Source organism: Eretmochelys imbricata, chromosome 14, assembly GCF_965152235.1.
Source record: "Eretmochelys imbricata isolate rEreImb1 chromosome 14, rEreImb1.hap1, whole genome shotgun sequence".
In the NCBI taxonomy this organism is placed as follows: Eukaryota; Metazoa; Chordata; order Testudines; family Cheloniidae; genus Eretmochelys; species Eretmochelys imbricata.
In genome coordinates this window covers 49,566,112-49,582,998 of record NC_135585.1, presented here as the reverse complement: position 1 = coordinate 49,582,998, position 16,887 = coordinate 49,566,112, and the positions used below count along the sequence as shown (strand labels likewise).

The following is a 16,887-nucleotide window of genomic DNA, read 5'->3' as shown; positions in this document are numbered from 1 at the left end:
ATATAAACTTTGCTTTTGAACTATATATTCCAAATTTTATCTGAGCGATTTTGTTTCCTCCCCTTTCATTGGAATTTAACACCAGTGTATTGTGGCTATTCAATGTAAGAATTTTTTGTCTTTCCTCTTTATATTTTATTCAGGAAAACTGGACCTGATCCTGCTCTCAATGCATTCAAAGGGAGTCTGGCTATGAATTAACTTATTGTAGATTTCTGTTTTGAAAAGTAAGTTACAAATGCTTGCAAATCCAACTTTTTGGGCAGCCTCTTTCTCTGTTATCTCTGATACTTGATAATTCTGTTTATGGGACTAAATCATTTTGCCTCTGATATGTTGAAAGAAAAGAAATGGGTAAAAAACAAAGAATCTTTCTCTCTCATACACAAACACACATGCATCCGATGAAGTGAGCTGTAGCCCATGAAAGCTTATGCTCAAATAAATTTGTTAGTCTCTAAGGTGCCACAAGTCCTCCTTTTCTTTTTGCGAATACAGACTAACATGGCTGCTTCTCTGAAACCTGACAAACACACACTGTTTCTCATTCCTTAAAACTTTTTTCTCCATTGATGGAATTACTACCAACTTCTACACGGATCTGACTTTTTTTAATGTGGATTTTGTAGGGATGGGACAAATTCAGACTCATAAAGGAAACACATATTCAGTTTATTTAAATGGCTGTTCTAACTACGTAATATGAAAAAGTTCACTTAATAATGCATTTATTCCTTTCTTATTTAATGTGTCCTCTTTAATGTTTGACTTTAATGATTTCCTGTTAGTCTCAGTGTTATGTTCACTAAGATGAGTTTTCTTTCCTCCTTCTTCCCGTTGTCTAGGTCAAGTTACAGTGCAGATGAAGGTTTAAAGAAAAGGAGTACTTGTGGCACCTTAGAGACTAACGAATTCATCCTGCCACAGCTCCCTTCTCCCTGGGATTATCATTTGCTTCCTTACCTGTTCTGTTCACAGGATGGGATCAGGTAGGAATTCGCCCCGTGGCTGCTGTTTCTTAGAGAATTTATTGAGGCTCCTGAAGTGTCTGAACAACATGCTCCACTCAGAGTCAATGTAACTACTCCCGGTGTGTAAATGTAACCACGCAACAAGATCAGCACCTTCATTATCCATTGTTTGCTCTCATTCTGTTGCTGCTGCGGGGTTATTTTATTTGCTCCTGGGATAGGGCTCAGGTCTGTTTCTTCACACGAGTCTCTTGAAAAGGTTGTCAAGGATGCCCAGAGCATTGACTGGACACTTGTTGAAGAGTTTAACCATAACAAGAATAATTCATAAAGTACATAAATTATCTTAGAGGATCTGAGATATCCAGAGATCGGAGCCATAGTTAGAGCCCCACATGTGCACAAAAATGAAATAAGAACTAGAATATCTGAGAGAGGCTGGGGACAGGTATCAATACCTGATGGTGTGGGCCCCTGGTGAGGGCCCTACATGACAATTGCGCCGCCTCCTCTCTCCACTGTGGAATATCGGAGCTCGTTTTGATTCCACTAGGAGTCTATTTGGGGGAGGGAGCTCAGTGGTTTGAGCATTGGGCTGCGAAACCCAGGGTTGTGAGTTTAATCCATGAGGGGGCCATTTAGGGACCTGGGGCAAAAATTGCGGATTGGTCCCCCTTTGAGCAGGGGGTTGGACTAGATGACCTCCTGAGGTCCCTTCCAACCCTGATATTCTATGTCATGTGACTTTTTTTATTGGGCCTGTTAGCTAATACATATATGTTAGGTGTAGTATACACCACCTTATTATTAGGTATTATATGCACAGTAATTCTCTCTTTACATGTGGTGCTGGGAAATTAACGGAATGTATTATGCTCTTCTAACAATTCTGTTCACCCACATCAAATATCCCACCAAACTTTGCTAAAGTTAAGTTAGTGTTCACGGTAGAACATCAGAAGCCTATCAAAGCCAAGAGACATGAATGGCATGTCCTAGCAGTGGCTGGGATGTACGTGTGCTCCCACCTGGTTTGGAATGTTCTGTCCGAAACAGCAATAAGGAACGTACAGAACAAGATTAAGAAGTGGGGGGTTGGAGGGGGTGATGGATAAAGTGCTTTTTCACTTGCAAACACCCCTGGTATAAATATAAGTGGTTTTGGTGGTGTATTTTTGAAGCACAATTTCTGTGTAAGGTGAGCACACTGCAAGGTAAGGATTGCTTTCCAGAAGGAGGATATGTATGTCTCCTTTTCATAGTGTACTGATTTGTCCTTAGGCAATACATTTGGCAACGTTTGGTTAATTGGTCTCTTGATCATATGAAGTATTGAACCACAATAGTTCAACAGTTGCCTAGAGCAATAGGCCTAGATCTCAGGAGCGCCTTGGTGGAAGAACACCAGATATGGCCCACCAACCCTCCCCTTATTCCTGGTGAGGACCAGCAAATCTCATGCCAATGTCAGTAAGCGTGTCAATTTGAGAGCACTTAGAAAAAGGGGCTACTTGAATAGCTTGTCTCAACTATACACCGAGCATGTCCATTCCCAGTTCTCTGCCTCACCAAGGTTGTTGTTGTTGTTATTGCTGTCCCGGTGCATTTTCCAGCAAAATTCACGGTGATTGGACCCCCTGACCCTGTCGCTGCCATCCTGGGTCAGGAAGCTGTGTTCCCCTGTCACCTGTCCCCCCGGATGAGCGCTGCAAACATGGAGGTGAGATGGTTCCGACCTGAATTTGTATCCTTTGTGCACCTGTACCGTGATGGGAAGGATCAGTATGAAGGGCAGATGCCAGAGTATGAGGGAAGGACAGAGCTTTTGAAAGCCGGACTCACAGATGGAAATGTTCCCTTGAGGATTCTCAATATCAGACCCTCTGATGAAGGACAATACCACTGCTTTGTTCAAGATGGTACTTTTTATGAAGAAACCGTATTGGAACTGCGGGTAGCAGGTCAGTACCTTGTGTCAGTTTTAACTGTGTGTGGTCTGCAGGCTTTGTTCTTTCCTATCACAACAGCTGTGACTCCTTGCTTGTGAAATATTTTGCAGTAACACAGTGTATCTAACTTTCAGCAAACAGCCACTTTCATACTTGGGAAAATATGCTGAAAACTTTCCCGACGTGTTATTAAACACATTTTCAGGATGGGCAAGGCACTTTCTTGCCCAGTCTTGATTGACTCCCAAAGGGGTCTTTAATTAAGAGGGAAAGGCCTTCTGGACACATAAAGCCTTCCAATTGCTCTGCAGTGGTTTCTAGGATGTGTGGCTAAGGTGGGGCTGCCAGACTTTTATGGCCTTCTTATGGGTTGGTTGTTATGTAGGGGTGTAGTTAAAATCAAATGCAGCCTTATTTGCTGAGACTCTATAGTGGTGATGGTGGTGATGGGGAGCTACATATTAACCACTCTTAGACAAGACTGAGTATTCATTTATCCCCTCATTTATCCAGTATTCATTTATCCCTTCTCCTGACTACCCCCGTGAACAAGTGCTTTCTAGTGTGAGTAAGGGATCCACAAACTGTCCCTCATCCCTTCTGCTTTATAAATTAATTCATGGAATTGACACCTTTATGTGTTTTCCCCTTAGGTCTGGGCTCTGCTCCTCTCATCTCTGTGGAGGGTCACCAGGATGGAGGGATCCGGGTGGTTTGTCGATCAGCTGGCTGGTACCCAGAGCCTGAGGTGCTGTGGAAAGATTTCAATGGGCAGCGTTTACCATCACTCTCTGAAACAAAATCCCGTGGCGATAACAACCTGTTTGAAACATAAACTGCTCTCATTATAACAGAACATTCAAACCAAAACTTGTCCTGTTGCATCAGGAACACCGTTCTCAATCAAGACAAGGAATCAGCCATTTATATAGCAGGTCAGTCACCATCCAAACCCCACACTGAACTCACCACCACCAGAAACCAAACAAAACATAGGAAGAAAAGAACGGAAACATCTGTGGTGGATATTTCAGAATCCACGTACAAACACAGAAAATAGGAGACTGGTATATTTACGGGATCACAGTTTAGGTAATTTGATTCCCTTAGTTGTGAGTATTCAGAAAATCAAAGTTTGGGATTTCATGTAAATTTAATGTGAAGTCTGACTTTCCTGATACTAGCCTGCACGCATGTATGCACACACACAAAAATCTTCCAGCATTTTTTAGAAGAAATGTTCACTCAATCCACTGACACAATATGATCCTGCAACCTTAACTTCACCTCAGTGATTTTTTTGAATGTGGTAAGGTTTGTCATGTGGCCTCTTTGTGATCTTGTTGCTGCACCAACTCACTGTTCATTGCTTGTTGTGGGAAACGTCACCTACGTCATGTGATGTTGTTTCTAATGACATTCAGTTGGACTTGTGCTTCTTACATCAGTTTGGTCAAGATCCACAAATGGACTCATTTTACCCTCGTGTAGTGGTGCGGTGGTCGTCCCTCCCACTCTGGATTGGAGGGAGGCCACACCGCCTCACTATACCACTGGGATTGCTGCCTAGTCTCAGGGGAAATTAGCAAACTGATGTTAGCATCCCAACCGGTGTAATGGGGCTGAACCCCAAATAGTCCAGGGGTTCCGGCCCTTAGGCAGGAACAGGGCCTCCCTGGAGTGTGTATGCTCTGGCCCTTAGGAAGGGGCCAGAGCAAACCCAGCGGTCTACACATTTTTGTGTAGTGTACACATGGCCATTCTTTCACTCTTGTCTTGCACAAATCCTGCTGGGCACCATTTATGTATTTGTATGAAATCAAAACATCTGACTGTAATCAGCCAAATTAAGACAAGTTCTGGTGTTTTGTTTTTCAGATCTCTTTTTCCCGAGGGTGAATCCCTTGATGGCGACTTTGAGTGTGATCCTGGTAGTTTTGTTTGCTTTCATTGGCCTCACTGTTTATCTCTTTAAAATGAAAGGTAAATATCAGAGGAAGAAATATACTGTAAATAAAGATTTTGTTCTAATAAATAAATTAGAGCAATTTAGGAATTTAATATTAAAAGAAGGTGTGATCTGCTGATCTTGTCCTGTATAAAGAAGAAGAATGCATGTGAATTTATTGATAGAGGGTGGTGGGGAGGGCTGTGGGGGGGAGAGCGGAAGAGGACTGTGTGTGTAGGGAGTGGGGAGTAGAATAGGAGAGAGGAGAGTCTTGGGCAATAGAACTGAGTCAGAGAATCGGATCATAGCAGATACATCTGTGTTCTGCTTGGTCCTTCATCTCCCTCTGCTGCTAGTTCTCCGGAGATTACCACTGTCTGTCTCTGGTCCCACTTGAGAGAAGGTTCTGCAAAGCCTAGCCTCTCATATTTGTCCTTCAAATCTCTTTTCTGCTGATAAAGTGTAGTGCACCCGGACATTACAGTGAGAGGCCCTGTAGAAATGCCCTTGTGGTAAATCAGTAAAGAAACACATTTCTTCCTCAGTTAGGAAATTAAAAAATCATACCCACTGTCACATAACTCAGGCACAGCTGTCCTTAACCTGCTGAACTTCATCCATAAAGAATATCTGCCTGATTTCCAAATCAATCAGACTTCCTTCCTAATGAATTGTGTACCTATAGGAAGTCGTCTTCAAACACTTTTAATGAAGCAAGGAGATGATATTAATTTACATTTATTTCTGTACTTTTCAGCGAAACTTACTGAAGAAGTTGGTAAGTTTCAATTTCCCTTTTTTCCACAAATACAGACTTTGACCAAGTTACACAATTGCATATACGCTTGTTGGTTTCTCTGATTTATTTTTATTTCTGTGTGTTTGTTGGGTGGGGGAGGGTTAGTATGTGTAACAGGTTGGACCATTTCAGGGCCTGTTTGGATGTTTCCAAAGACCCTTTCCCCTTAAAAGTCCTTTGAATTAGGGGGTTAGGTCAGCATAGCTACGTGTACGAGGAGTGTAAGTTTTCAATGCAAACCAGCCTCAGTCTCAGAGTCTTTGAGAAGAATCTATAGAGATCTGGCTTGTCAATGAAGGTGTGCTGAAATGGGAATTTTCTGCATTATTTTAATGAATTTTTTGTGCCTCAGTTTCCTCTAATGTGACATTGCTATCCATTGGGGTAAAAGGACTGTTTGCTCTCAGGGCAGGCTAGAAGACATAAGTCTGGGTGCTGCTTAGTTGTCTGGGCCTTAGACCACATATCGATGGAGCATCTGAGAAAATAATGGCAAGTCCAGTCACCAGGGAGTGTAGCATCGATCAAGTGAATTCATGACAGAAGTTTAAGAACAGCTGAACCCCATGACAGGATTTATCTTCAGCCACTCCTGCTGCAGTCAGCTTGTACCCAGGGTCATGCATGGGGGGAGGGGGGTCAAGCAGAGGCACGGGGCCCCAAATAATCATCGAGGGCACAGAGCTTCTACAACCCCAGGGCTGCAGAGGCAGGGAAGAGTAACCTGCTGCCAGGGCCAGGGCGGAGGCAAGGTAAAGCGAACTCCTGCTGGTGTGGGGGAAAGAGCAAGCTCCTGTGTGGGAGGGAAGAGTGCTCTGCCAAGGTGGGCATAGGGGAAAGAGCAAAGTCCTTCCCTGGCCAGAACAGTGGGGGGAGCGAGCTCCAGGGATGGGTACAGAATGTGCCCCTCCAAAAGGGATCAAATTTAAATTTCTGCACACATCCCTGCTTGTACCTGGTCTGAAGGGCCCTTGTGAGTGGCAGAGGGTCACACGTTCTCTTCCTCCCAGTGGTTCTGTTGCAGAAATCAGCTCCTCTGAGTTTCAGCAGCCTTTTTGCTGGTTGCGGCCCCCTTCCTGTGACAACCTCTCTCTTTTGAGATCATTTCCTCCAAATGGAGCTGGCCCTGCAGGAATGAGGCCACTTGAGCCCAGAGGAGTTTTCGTCTTTTCCTGACTGGGATGGGGCTGTGCCCCAGGACAGGGTGTGTTAAACAAGTTTAATAAAATTTGGGGTAAGTCTAAATTAGATAAACTTTCCCTTTTGATGGGGAAGCAATAGAAACAAGGAAGTTGAGTAAAAATAATCACCCAGCCTTAACTTTGTATTGATGATAATGAGAAATAACACATAAGGCAAGAAAAGCTCATAAAAAATTTATAACATATTTCTGTTTATGTTTTAGTGAAACGAGATCTAGAAATTGGTAAGTGTCATTTTCTTCCTTCTGAGAAGAAATTTTTTGTACACAATTGGATCCCCCTATAGGAGCGTGATAGGGTCATCGGTGGTTATGTGACCTAGTGGTTAGCACACTTAGTGCCCCCTCCCAGTGGGCAGATCTTGCAGTCCTGGCCCTCTTTGAATCAGAAGGGCAGGGAGGTGGGCAGTGGAAGGGGAGCCTGGGCCCACCCACTCTTCTGGGCTCTGAGCCAGGGCCTTAGGAGGTTCAACAGTGTCTGGTCCCCAAAGTTGTTTTCCGAGTTGCCCTCCCTGGGTCACTTCCAACCAACTGCTGGTCTCCCCCGGTTCCAATCCAAAATAAGGTGAAAAGAAAAAGAAAAGGCAATGAAACCATCAGCCCTGATGGGGCTAAGTATACGGTCAGTCCTTTGTCAGGAGCCTTCAGGGCAGGTCTGTCCTCCTCCCCAGCCTCTCCCGTCTGAGCTGGGTTGCTCCCTTTCCAGCCCTCTCTCCAATTGAAGCATGCTCTGCAGGGCTGGATGTGCGGGGCTACCTGGGCCCAGTACTGTCCTTTCACCACGTGAGACGCAGTGTGGGGTTTGTATACTCCCTCGCCCACCCTCCCTCTCAGACCCTGGGCTGGGGTGTCCTGGGGCCAGTTCATGTCCCCACCATCCTGTGAAAAAGAAGTCCACGCTTTTACCACCCGAAAGCTGTATGGCTTCATTGAGTGAAGCCACTGAATAATGCCTGGATTATGGCCTGTCACTGAGCGCAGCCAGTGGATTGGTGCACAGTCAGTTACTAGGTGGAAGGGCTAACCCTACAAGTAAGGGCATCAGTGGCTCATTTCACCTCCAGGGCCTCCTTCTTGATGACTGATTAGGCTACCTCCTGTGGAAATAGCTTCCTGCTGGGATAGAGAACAGGGTGTTCTTCTTCTCCCAATGCCTGACATGGGTGCAGTGTCCTTAACCTGGTCTGTCAACTCGGCAGCCATGGTAGCAAAGTTCGGGATGAACTGTCAATAGTATCCTGCTAATCCCATAAACCACCGGACTTGCTACTTTGTGAAAGGGACGGGGCAGCCCACTAAGACTTTTGTACCAAAGATCGTATCTCCCCCTCCCCCACCCCGCCCCCCACTCCCCCGGCATCCTTCCCTAGGTAAGTGACTTCTTGGGTGGGCAGCTGACACTTGGTTGGGTTGGCCGTCAAACCCGCCTCTTTGAGAGCCCCAGATACCTCAGGGACATGCTCCATACGCTCGTCCCAGCTCTCCCTGCAGATGATGATATCGTCCGTGTAGGTGGCCGTGTCGGATCCCTGCAGCCGCAGCACTCTGTCCATTGGCTGCTGGAAAGTGGCAGCGGCCCCATGTCGTCCCAAGGGCATGGTTCTAAACTGCTGTACTCCATCGTCGGCAGATTGTTTAATTGTTGTGGAGTTGTTTGCTTTAAATTTACCCTTTTTATTTATTTTTGCATTATTAAACCTGTTTTTTTTTTGGTTGCTTACTTGTTTTTTATGATTATTCTCATGGGGGGAGGGAATATGAATTTATAAAATGTGGGGAATGACTAACCTGGGTAAGTTTCACACAAAAAGCTAATTTGATTAACTGGTAAGCAATAGAGTAATTGGATTTGTTTAGTTCGGAGAAGAGAAGGCTGAGGGGGGACGGGATAACAGTTTTCAAGTACATCAAAGGTTGTTACAAGGAGGAGGGAAGTAAATTGTTGTCATTAACCTCTGAGGATAGGACAAGAAGCAGGGGCTTAAATTGCCATGAGGAAGGTTTAGGTTAGACATTAGGAAAAACTTCCTAACTGGCAGAGTAAGTAATAAATGGAATAAAGGAGGATGTGGAATCTCCATCTTTGGAGACTTTTAAGAGCAGGTTAGACAAACACCTGTCGGGGATGGTCTAGATAATATTTAGTCCTGCCACGAGTGCAGGGGATTAGACTTCCAGTCCTAGGATTCTATGATTCTAATAGAATCACAGAGTTTATGAGCAGAAGAGACGACCAGATCATCTAGTCTGACCTCCTTAAGAGGCAGCGGAATAGAAAAAATTTCTAAGCCTTATTTATCACATTGATGATAATGAGAAATAAAACATAAGAAAAGGGAAACACCTAACAAACAATTTGTGTATTTCTGCTTCATTTTTAGGCAAACGAAATATAGAAATTGGTAAGTGTCATTATCCTTCCTCTGACAAGAAATTTTTTGTATGAAATTGGATCCTCATGTGGGGGTTTGTTTAATTGTTGTGGAGTTGTTTGATTTTCAATTGAACATTTACAATTCAGTTGCAACATTTAACCTGTTTTTGTTTGTCTGCGTGTTTGTTTTTTTATTTATTATTATTTTTTGGTTGAGGGAGGTTACAGTAACGTGATAAAATGTGGGAAGGAGGCACTAAATTGGAGAGATTTCACACCAAAATTTAATTTGAAAAACTAATAAACAATAGAGTCACAGAGTTTAAGACCAGAAGGAATCACTTGTCCCTCTCTTGTCTGACGTCCTGAAGAAGAGAAATAAAACCTAAGAAAAGGGAAACGCCTAACAAATGTATATATTATTTCTCTTTAATTTTTAGACCTACGAGATAAAGAAATAAGTAAGTGTCATTCTCCTTCCTCTGACAAGAAACTTTTTGTACCAGTTTGGATCCTCATGTGGAAGTTTGTTTTCCAATGGAACTTTCAAAATTGTTGCAATATGAAATCTTTTATGTTTGTTTGCTTGCTTTTTATTATTACTAGAATTATTTTGGGGGCAGACAGGGGTTTGTTTTGTAATGTAACTTTAATCAATGTGGGGAAAGACTAAACTGAATGAATTTCACAGCAAAAGCTAATATGAAAAATTGATAAGCCATAGAATCATAGAGTCACACAGTTTAAGAACAGAAGAAATGACTGGCTCCTCTAATCTGACCTCCTCCAGCGGAGATTGAATAGAAAAAAATATCTCTCAGGCTTAATTTTCATATTGATGAGAAAGCGAAATAAAACATAAGAAAAGGGGAAGTCCTAACAAACAATATGTGTCTGTCGGTTTGCTTTTCAGGCAAAAGAGATACAGAAATTGGTAAGTGTCATTATCCTTTCTCTGACAAGAAAATTTTAATACCAAATTGGATCCTCATGTGGGAGCTGGTTTAATTGTGGTGGGGTTGTGTGCTTTTAAATTTAACTTTTACAATTTTGTTGCAATATTAAACTTTTTTTTTGTTTGCTTACTTGCTTTTTATTATTATTCTTTTGTGGGGGGTATTGTAACTTAACAAAATGTAGGGAAAGACTAAACTGGATAAATTTCTTGCAAAAAGTTAATATGAGAAATTGATGATCAATAGAGTCATAGAGTAACAGAGTTTAAGACCAGAAGGGACCACTGGGTCCTCTAGTCTGACATTTTGAGGATGAGTTTGATGTCTTTCAGCCTTCACAGTCATACTGGTGATAAAGAAAACTGAAAAATAAGAAAAGGGAAATGCTGAACAAAAATATGTATTTATTTCTGTTTAATTTTTAGACCTACGAGATAAAGAAATAAGTAAGTATCATTGTCCTTACTCTGACAAGAACGTTTTTAAATGTAACTTTTAAAGTTCTTGCAATATGAAACCTTTTGTTTGTTTGCTTGTTGCTTTATTATGAATGATTTATTATTAATTATTATTATTTTATTATTATTATTATTCTTTTGGGGGAGGATGGCGGGTTGTTTTGTAATGTGACTCTATACTGTCTGGGGAAAGACTAAAGTGGATATATTTCACACCAATGAAAAACTGAGAAGGAATTAATTATAGAGTCACAGAGTTTAAAACCAGAAAGGGCCACTGGATCCTCTCACCTTACTGTCCTGAAGAGGAGGTTGAATAGAAACAATCTCTCAGCCTTAACATTAGTATTGATGATAAAGAGAAATAAAATATAAGTAAAGGGACACTTCTAACAAACACTATATGTATTTCTGTTTAATTTTTAGACAAACGAGATACAGAAATTGGTAAGTGTCATTGTCCTTCCTCAGACAAGCATTTATTTATTTTTGGTATCAAATTGGATCCTCATGTGGGAGCTTGTTTCATTCTTGTAGAGTTGTTCAATTTTAAATTTAACGTTTACACTTTTGTTGCAATATGACATCTTTTGGTTTCTCTCCTTTCTTTTTATTATTATTCTGGGAAGGGTTACTGTAATTCTGTAAAATATGGGGTAATGGTAAATTGGAGAGATTTCACACCAAAAGCTATTTTGAAAAACTGATAATAGAGTCACATAGAGTCACAGAGTTTAAGACCAGAAGGGACCACTGGGCCCTCTAGTCTGACATTTTGAGGATGAGTTTGTTGTCTTTCAGCCTTCACTGTCATATTGGTGATAAAGAAAGCTAAAAAATAAGAAAAGGGAAATGCCGAACAAAAATATGTATTTATTTCTGTTTAATTTTTAGCCATACGAGATAAAGAAATAAGTAAGTATCATTGTCCTTGCTCTGAGAAGAAAGTTTTTGTAACAAAATTCGATCTTTGTGTGGCAGTTTGTTTAATTGTGGTGGAGATGTTTGCTTTTAAATTTAATTTTTAAAGTTGTTGCCCTTGGAAACCCTTTTTTGTTTGTTTGCTTTTTTACTGTCATTCCTTTGGGGGATGTGGGTGGTTGCTTTTTCATGTAACTTTATAAAATATGGGGAAAGACTAGACTGGATGAATTTCACACGAAAAGCTAATTTGACAAATTGGTAAGCAATACAGTAATAAAGTGGGTAGTGGCCAAAAAAATATGGCCCAGGAGGAATTGTCAGAAGGCTCTGGTGAACTATCAGCCCCTGAGATGATTAACCTCCATCCACACTGCAAAGTGTGGGACGTAACCAACCTGAATTAAAGTGGACCCTGGGCAATAGCCTGTACCCAAAGTCTTGCCAGCTAGCCTGGGTGTAAAACACCACCAAACTTGAGTCAGAGTTTTTGGGCTTGCACAAGTAACAGTTTGGGGAAGCAGACAAGTAAGATCCTGGGCTAACTCTGCAGTGAAGATCCACCCTGGGAGAGAGACACTCATGCAACCTAATGGAGGTTCTGATGCTTTACATTTTAGTATATGTCTGGAAGAACTTTCTTTTTCCATCAGTCATTAGTTTGTACAATATTGAATCATGCAATACGTGTTCAGATCCGCTCTCATCTCTAATTATGTGGCTGGTTTTAGGGTGGAGAAGATCTGTGGCACCTATAGAAGAAGGTAATTTAAGATCATATTTTATCAATGTCCAAATATCTGTTCCCATGAGGCAATGTGCCCCTTTTTTCCTCGAATGTGGGGGTTGATGTGATCGTTCAGGGCAGACCTCCCCAGCACCCGGCATTTCACTGCGCATCATGAGGCAGGGTTTGTGCCTATGTCCTACCACACTATACTGAATCGACATCATATCGCATCTACTCTTCCTTCCCCTCCACTGCCAGCATGTGCGCTGCACCCTGCAGAGATCTGAGACTGCAGCTCCTACTCATTGTACAGATCCAGTCCACAGCCACTTCTCCAGGGGCAGTTTGTTTAATCTTCCTGTGCTGATGGCTGATCTCCAGTGTCTCCCTGTTTCTTCCTTCATCTTTTTCCCATTGAAGAAAGCCAGGAGCTCTGCAGTGACCCCACACTGATGGGGTGAGCAAGGACTGTGTCTGTGTGAGACCCTTGCTCCAGCCTCAAGCCTTGATCACAGAGAAGGGTTCCCTTGGGTCCATTATAAAGATGTAGGAAGCTCCTATGATCAGAGCTGTGAGCTTGTCTCTTTTCTCCTCTCTCTATCCACCATGGCCCAAGTATGTTCCTGTCTCTGGTAAACAGGACGTCACTTCAGTCTCCACATCACTGGCATGACCCTCTCCTTATTTCCACCTGCCACCTGTTCCACATATCCTCCTAGTGGCGGATTAGCCACTGGGCTAACAGGGCCTGTGCCCAGGGGCCCCAGCCAATTGGGCGGCCCCAGAAAAATGGACGCCTCTGGGCCCCAACCTGTTCTGCCTGCCCAGCAGTCCTGCCAAGGAGCAGGGTCAGAGCTCAAGGGCTTGCCCCACTCCACCCACCTGGCACTTCAGCCGGGGAGTGAAGTTGGGGGTGCAGGGGCTTGCCCTGCTATCCGCCTGGAGCGCCAGGTGGGCGGAGTGTGGCAAGCCCCTGTGCCCTGACCCCATTTCCCTGGAAGAAGCGCAGGGGGGGATGGCGGACTTCAGGGAGAAGAGGTCGGGAGAAGCCCCCACTTGCTCTGGCCCAGGGCCTCACAAAACCCTAGTTTGCCCCTGCTCCCCCCACACGCATTGCTTCTGCCTCGTTCCACCATGAACCCCCTTCAGTGGTGCTGACCCCTCCCTCCCCCAGGCTACTGGACCTTTGTGCTGTGATTGCTGCTGAGCAGTGCCATTCTGGGCAGGTTCAGTCCTGGTAGCGTGTGGCCTGTTGCTGTCCGAGCTGTGACATTTCAGAGCAGGCCGGGTGCAGTGGGGAGGCCCCACAGCAAAGTCCAGCACAGGGGGAGCTGGGACACAGTGAGATTGAAGGTGGGGTGCGGGGAGGCTCTGCCAATGTTCACTGAGTTGTACCATCTGCTGGGGCTGCCAGAGTCTTTAGTCCCCTCCCTGGGGAGAGGTGGGCGCAGGAGGGGAAAGATCCTTTCACTCCATCACGGACCCGTCTCTGCATTGGGGAGGGAGCTTCCCTCTGGGGTTTAAAGCTGGTTCTTGCCTCCTCTGTTCCCTCCTCAATAAAAACTTCTGACACCTTCCTGGCTGGCAGCTGAAGAGAAAAAGACTGAGGAAGTGCAGTGACATCCCTGCTCAGTCTTAGGAGCCCAGGTCAGAGGCAGCTCCCTGGGATCCAGGCCTGTCCCAGCCAGGATGGGGCTGCTGGGGAGTGTGAGAAATGGCCCCAGCCTCCCCCAGGGCTGAGCTCTGCCACTCACGCTCTGATTCTCTCTTTTCCTAGTGAATGTGACGCTGGATCCAGACACGGCTCAGTCCCAACTCGTCCTGTCTGAGGATGGGAAAAGTGTGAGATGGGGAGACACATGGCAGAATCTGCCCGACAACCCTGAGAGATTTGATTCTCGGGCCTGTGTGCTGGGCTGTGAGGGATTCACCGTGGAGACACATTGCTGGGAGGTGGAGGTGGGGGATGGGGAACTCTGGGCTGTGGGGGTGGCCAGAGAGTCTGTGAGGAGGAAGGGATGGATCAGCCTTAGCCCTGAGCAGGGGATCTGGGCTGTGGGGCAGTGCGGGGGGCAGTTCCGGGCTCTCACCTCTCCTGAGGCCCCTCTGCCCCTGAGCCACTGTCCCCAGCAGGATCCGGGTTTGTCTGGACTGTGACCGGTGGCAGGTGACATTTAGTGATGCTGATGATGGGGCCCCGATCTTCGCTTTCCCACCAGGCTCCATCCCTGGGGAGAGAATCCGACCCTGGTTCTGGTTGGGGGTGGGAGGATCAAGGCTCAGCTTATGTCCCTGAGACAGGGGGCGGAATATCCCACTGGGGGCCCCAAAATCAGCCTTTCTATCCTCGCATGCCCTAGTCTTTATGACCGTAGAGGACTTCTGCCTACCCAACCCTCTGGCTCCTCATCTCTATGACCCCTAGAATCTCCTCCCCGCCCTCCCTGCAGCCTCAGGGACGGGAGGGGGAGGAAGAAGAGCCCCTTGGAGCTGCCAGAGGGCCCTGAGAGGCAGATGTGGGGGCTGGGCAGGAGGTAGAATGAACAATCGGGTTGGGGACAGGCAGAGGTGAGGGTGGCACAGAATTAATCAATCAGGGTTTTGGGAGAAGCTGGAAGCTCTGCAGCAGCAGAGAGCGTTTTGTACAGATCTGTGTCCTTAGATCTCATTGGGGCAGCAGGAGGAGAAGGGATAAAATCAGGGGAAAGAATGGAGCAGCCAAGGGGGATGATCTGTGGGAGGGAGGAGAGGAGAGTGGGAGAGGAAAATAAATAGGTATCACAAGTGAGGGCTAGAAAAATGCTGAGTAGAAAAAGAGACAATGAAGGAAAAGGGAGAAGGAAAGGGAGTGTGAGAGGGACACCTACAAGATCTCTATCAAGCTTTCTTACAACTACAATACCCACCTGCGGAAGTGAAGAAACAGATTGATAGAGCCAGAAGAGTTCCCAGAAGTCACCTACTACAGGACAGGCCTAACAAAGAAAATAACAGAACGCCACTAGCCGTCACCTTCAGCCCCCAACTAAAACCCCTCCAACGCATTATTAAGGATCTACAACCTATCCTGAAGGATGACCCAACACTCTCACAAATCTTGGGAGACAGGCCAGTCCTTGCCTACAGACAGCCCCGCAACCTGAAGCAAATACTCACCAACAACCACATACCACACAACAGAACCACTAGCCCAGGAACCCATCCTTGCAACAAAGCCCGTTGCCAACTGTGCCCACATATCTATTCAGGGGACACCATCACAGGGCCTAATCACATCAGCCACACTATCAGAAGCTCGTTCACCTGCACATCCACCAATGTGATATATGCCATCATGTGCCAGCAATGCCCCTCTGCCATGTACATTGGTCAAACTGGACAGTCTCTACGTAAAAGAATAAATGGACACAAATCAGATGTCAAGAATTATAACATTCATAAACCAGTCGGAGAACACTTCAATCTCTCTGGTCACGCGACTACAGACATGAAGGTCGCTATCTTACAACAAAAAAACTTCAAATCCAGACTCCAGCGAGAAACTGCTGAATTGGAATTCATTTGCAAATTGGATACTATTAATTTAGGCTTAAATAGAGACTGGGAGTGGCTAAGTCATTATGCAAGGTAGCCTATTTTCCCCTTGCTTTTTCCTACCACCCCCCCTGACGTTCAGGTTAAACTTGGATTTAAACTTGGAGAGTGGTCAGTTTGGATGAGCTATTGCCAGCAGGAGAGTGAGTTTATGTGTGTGTGTGTGTGTGTGTTCCCGGGTGGGGGGGGGGAGCAGGTTGAGAAAGCCTGGATCTGTGCTGGAAATGACCCACCTTGATTACCATGCACATTGTAGGGAGAGTGGTCACTTTGGATGAGCTATTATCAGCAGGAGAGTGAGTTTGTGTGTGTATGGGGGGTGGGGGGGTGAGAAAACCTGGATTTGTGCAGGAAATGGCCCACCTTGATTATCATACACATTGTGAAGAGAGTGGTCACTTTGGATGGGCTATTACCAGCAGTGGGGGGGGGGGCGGAGGGTGAGAAAACCTGGATTTGTGCATCTCAAATAAATTGGTTAGTCTCTAAGGTGCCACAAGTACTCCTTTTCTTTTTACCTTAACTCTGTATTTCTTGGTTTTCAGAAGTTTGAGTTTTGTTGAACTCAGACCAGGTGGGGGAGATCAAATCTTTTAGGGGACCAACTCCTGTTGTTGAGAGAGAGGAGCTTTGGAGCTACACCGAGCTCTTCTTTAGGTCTGTGTTGCTGGAAAGCTTGTCTCTTTCCCCAACAGAAGTTGATCCAGTAAAAGATCAAACACCCTCCACCTTGTCTCTCTCATAGACGGGGGCCAGCACGGCACAGAGCAAATCACTTCTGATGACCTTGCTGTTTTGGAAGGTCACGATCGTCAGTGGGAAACTGTCACTGTATGTTAACAAAAGGGGCTTTGTTGTTGGCTGGGGGGGGGGCGGTTGCCATTTAGTTTATGATAGTCAGCAAAAGCTTTTCTCTTTTTGAAATCCGGACTGGGCTGAGAGTCCGCTGTTCAGGTGACCCAGTTACCTGAATCCAGGCCTGATTT

At 45.0% G+C, this 16,887-nt stretch overlaps 1 pseudogene; it reads left to right on the top strand.

Annotated features, from left to right (window-relative positions):
• The first annotated feature begins 810 nt into the window (after positions 1 to 810).
• LOC144274148 (butyrophilin subfamily 1 member A1-like) lies at positions 811 to 15,028 on the top strand (annotated as a pseudogene).
• The last annotated feature ends 1,859 nt before the right edge of the window (positions 15,029 to 16,887 follow it).